General features: G+C 42.7%; 1 protein-coding gene across 1 annotated transcript in view; it reads left to right on the top strand.

The window, feature by feature from the left end:
* Window positions 1-4485: 4485 nt before the first annotated feature.
* Window positions 4486-4620, top strand: part of GNPDA2 (glucosamine-6-phosphate deaminase 2) — a 24016-nt gene continuing 23881 nt past the window's right edge. The window contains exon 1 of the mRNA XM_030888510.2: window positions 4486-4568. The gene's annotated coding sequence lies outside the window, so the exon portion shown is untranslated. The remainder of the gene's footprint in view (window positions 4569-4620) is intronic.

The raw sequence follows: 4620 nt of genomic DNA, 5'->3' as shown, positions 1-4620 counted from the left end.
GCACTAACATGCCATCTGTAAGAAGATGTGAGTGGAGTTTAGCCTGTCAATCAGGTTGCAGCTTGATGACCTCATTTGGAGGTACCTACTGAGATAAATGGTTCTCTGGAGGTGGGTCAGTCTCTCTTTCAGCTTTCATCTTCCTGATTATGAGTTTTGCTGAGACCTGCCAGGGCCTTGTGATGCATCCACAGTCATTGGATTCACAAGACTTTGCACCCACCGTCATTTGATCTTCCTGAATTCTGTATCATTGCTTGTGGCTGCATGAGTCTGAAGAGGGATTTATGGACAAGTATCAGACTTATGAGCTAGTATCAGACTTATGGACGTGATCTGGGCTAGGCTAGGATGTTTGCTTGATATACAACTACTTCTTGATTTAAAGCTCTCTTTTACACATACACGAGTGTCACTGAATTTTCTTCTGTAGCCAACCTGGCCTAACACACCAGGGCTTTCACAAGTCTTAGTGTGGACCACCAACAGGAAGGTTAAGTCAGAGAGAGAGGGGCCGACTTCTAGAGAGCCATTTATCTTGGTCATAATTCCAAAGGAGGTCATCAAGCTGTGATCTGATTGACAGGCTAAACTCCACCCATATCTTCTTACAGATTCTATGTTGGCACAAAAACCCAAAGTATCACACTAGATTGTATGAAGAATTTGAGGAAGGTTTACTAAAACCATGCAATATGCCTATGGCACACAACCTCGCTTGCTGAATGTGAGATCTTGCAGCACTTGCTGATGAAGATCAAGGATTGATCCCTGTAGTATGGATTACAATTCAATGTAAAGAAGACCCCAATCCTTACACCTGGGCCAATAGGTTACAGCATGATAAATGGATAAAAGATTGAAGTTGTCAAGAATTTTGTCTTGCTTGCATTCTTAATGCTCATTGAAGGAGCAGTAAAGAGATCCAACCCACATTGCATTGGGTAAATCTGCTTCACAGATGTCTTTCAAATTTTGAAAAGCAAGGATGTACTTTGAGGATTAAGGTGTACCTGACCCAAATCATGGTATTTTCAATCGTTTCATATACATATGTAAGTTGGACATTAAACAAGGAAGAACAAAGAATAATCGCTGCATTTAAATTTTGGCCCTGGCAAAGAATATGAAAGTACCATGGACCACCAAAAGAACAGACAAATCTATCTTGGAACAAGTACAGCAGAAGGCTCCTTAGAGGCAAGGATGGTGACTCTTTGACTCATGTATCTTGGACATGTTATCAGAGGAGACCAATCCCTTGAGAAGGACATCATGCTTCATTGGTAAAATAGAGGGGCAGCGGAAAAGAAGACCCTTGTGAAGATGGATTGACACATTGCCCGCAATTATGAGCTCAAACATAAAGACAATGATGAGGATGGCATGAGACTAGGTCGTGTTTCATTCTACTGTGCATAGGTTCCCTATGAGGTGGGACTGAGCTGACCACACCTAAAACCAAAACAGAACTGGTGAATTGTGGTACTGGAAAGATGTTGAATAAAGCTTATGTAACCTGGCACTCTTTGATGCTCACCTTCCCGACACGATCTCTGAAGACAAAATGGGTGCAAAGCAAATGTGGTGAAGTGAGCAGACGGTGCCCATCTATCAAAAGAGATAGCATCTGAGGTCTTAAAAGCATGAAGTTAAACAAGCAATCATCTAGCAGGGAAACAAATAAGCCCACATGGATGAAGCACACCAGTCTGTGTGATCATGAGGTGTCGATGGGATCAGGTATTGGGTATCAAAAAATACAAAACAAACAACTATATAGAAAGAGGAGGGGTTGGAGTAGAGACCCAAAGCCCATCCGTAGACAATTGCATATCCCCCCACAGAAGGGTTATAAGGAAGGGATGATTCAACCAAGGTGTAGTATAGCAACGAAACACACATCATTCCTCTAGTTGCTGAATACTTCCTACCGTCAATATCATGACCCAGTTCTACCTTACAAATCTGTCTAAACTGGAGAACACACATTGGTACAGATAACAGCCCTCAACACATGGAATTCAGGACAGATTAAAGCCCCCAGGAACAGTAATGAGAGTAGTGATATCATGAGGGTAGGGGGACGGTTGGGGAAGGGGAAGGGGGAGAAAGGGGGAACCCATAACAATGTTGGCTATATGGCACCCCTCGCAGTGGTGAAGGGAGACAACTATATATAATTGATCAAGGATTCATGAGGGTGGGAGGGTTGGGGAGGGAGGGGAAAAAATGGAGCTTATACCAAGGGCTCAAGTAGAAAATGTTTTGGAAATGATGATGGCAACATATATACAAATATGCTTGATACAATTGATGTATGGGATGTTATAAGAGCTGTAAGAGCCTCAATAAAATAAATTTTTAAATGCTTATGTAAACTAACTCAAGGCTATAATGCCAAGCAATCTTGTCCTGTAATGAGGTCTTAAAAGCATGAAGTTAAACAAGCAATCATCTAGCATTTGAAGTAATATCAGTGAGGAATATTCTCTTTTAAGCTAACAGAGGTTAAGCGAAGGTGTGACATTTGATCCAGAGAAGCACCTTGGATTTTCAGTTTATGCTGTAGGACTAATCACTGAGTCTACTTCATGTAAAAATAGAGAGTTTTATTGAGAACGAACAATTTGTGAATTGGGCAACAGGAGGCCCAGAGGTTCTCTTTGTTTTGCAGAGCAAACAATGTAATGTTTTGATTCAGTAAAGAACACAAGTAAATGTACATAGTTACAATCATCGTGGTTTGGACTTACTGTTGGAGCTCAGCTGCTAACCCAACGGTCATCAAGTTGAACCCACTTGGTTGAAAGTTGTTACCCCCATGTACTTCCATAAATATTAACTACCTTGAAAGTCCTATGAGGCAGCCGTGGGAATTCTCTTCCACAGGTTTCAATTTGAGTATGAATCCACTGGACTGCAATGGATTTGAGGCATAAAAAACAATAGCAAACTAAAGTTCTCTAAGATTAGATGCTAGATTTCCTGGAAATATGTTGCAACAAATATGAGGGCAGCTCAAAAAAGTTGTGAAAAGTACATGTTATGTTTTAATTCTATTTGTCCTGGGACATTTTTGTAATCCCCTCTGACTTTCTTTATGCTTTATAAACACTATCTCAAGAAACTCTGGATAAACCTTTCCTGGAAACATTTTTTCATAAGCTCTTTTTGATTACCCCATGATTGAGAGAGGTGAAAGTTTCATTTTTAGAGTTTCCTTATGTATTAAGTTACTTATGAAGCAGCCTACAGTGGAAATTTACAGATTTGAGAGGCTAAAAACCAAAATGGAGTCTTAGGTTGGACAAGCTCATGGCTGTTTCTTGAGAATCGGGTGCCTCAGTTATTACCTACCCAGGTGCAACATTTCAATCAAGTGACAGGTTGGGGGCCCAAACATTTCTTTAGTTATCTTAACTTCGCAATTTAGAAGAAACAGGACCTCGAATGTATTTGACACTAAGCTGGTACTCAGACTGTATTCTAAGTCCTAACACAATTTTAATATATTTTTAAATCATTTTATTGGGGGCTTGTACAATTCTTATCACAATCCATATATCCAAAGGGACACGAACAAAGTCATTCAGTCCTCTTATAACCATACATTCCCAAGATATACTTCAGTCCATCTGTCCATCTCCAGAGCAAAAACTTCTGACATCCACTAGAGAGCAGATTCCTCCCTCCTCTGGCCCAAACTAAACGACATTAAAATAAGGACCTGATTCTAGGAACCCAAGCGGAAAGCGAATTTTGAGAATGATGAGGGCAACAAATATGTTAGTGTGCTTTACACAATCGATGTATGTATGGATTGTGACAAGAGCTGTATGAGCCCCAATAAAATGATTCAAAAAAACAACAACCCTTGAACGCCTCACTAGGGCTCCAAGTTTCCCCATACGATGTGCCCCTACAGATAAGCACTGCGTTACGAAGCCAAAGGAACCTGGTTCAAAACCATCGTCTGCTCAGTGGGAGAAAGATGACCCTGTCTGTTCCGCTAAAGCTTGAGAGTCACAGAAACTCTGGATATAGGGTCGCTCCAAGTCTGACTTGACTAGGAGGCAAAATTAACACATAGCGAAGTGGGAAGTTAAATGTAACATTCTTTGATGAGCTTTGGTATTACTTGCTTCCTAACTGTCATTGTGCTTGCGAAGTTTGAAATGCTTTGGTAGAGACACGTGGGTTAATATTGCCAGAGGCATAGCAAGCCTACGTGCTAAAATGGGTAAATCGTAAGACTCCACGGCGAATCCGTTTGGGGTGAGAGGAGGAAAGCGTAGCAGTAAGGCGGAGCTCCCGTAACTAAAGACACCAAGGTTGTTAGAAGCCTTCCAGGCTCAAGGAGCCCCAACCTGCCCCACAGCTCCGGGAAAGGCGGAGGCTGCGCGCCTGCGCAGTGCCCGTGGGCGGCGCCTCAAGCTCCTCCTCCCTCGAATCCATCCGGGTCTCGGACTCGGCGCTCTCGCGTCGCCCGCGGTCCCGGAACGATCCGCTGGGGCTGGATTTTTCCGGCTGCTCCCGTTAGAGAGAAGTCGGTGCTGAGGCAGCACGTAAGTCTGGGGGGGAACTCAGCCGATGGCTCGGGAGTGGCAGTTCTCCTCC

This window comes from Echinops telfairi, unplaced genomic scaffold (genome assembly GCF_000313985.2).
Source record: "Echinops telfairi isolate 266 unplaced genomic scaffold, ASM31398v2 ScPeMD7_7468;HRSCAF=8506_0, whole genome shotgun sequence".
NCBI classification, from domain to species: domain Eukaryota; kingdom Metazoa; phylum Chordata; class Mammalia; order Afrosoricida; family Tenrecidae; genus Echinops; species Echinops telfairi.
Note: the sequence above shows the minus strand (reverse complement) of the source record. Positions and strands in the feature narration are given on the sequence as shown.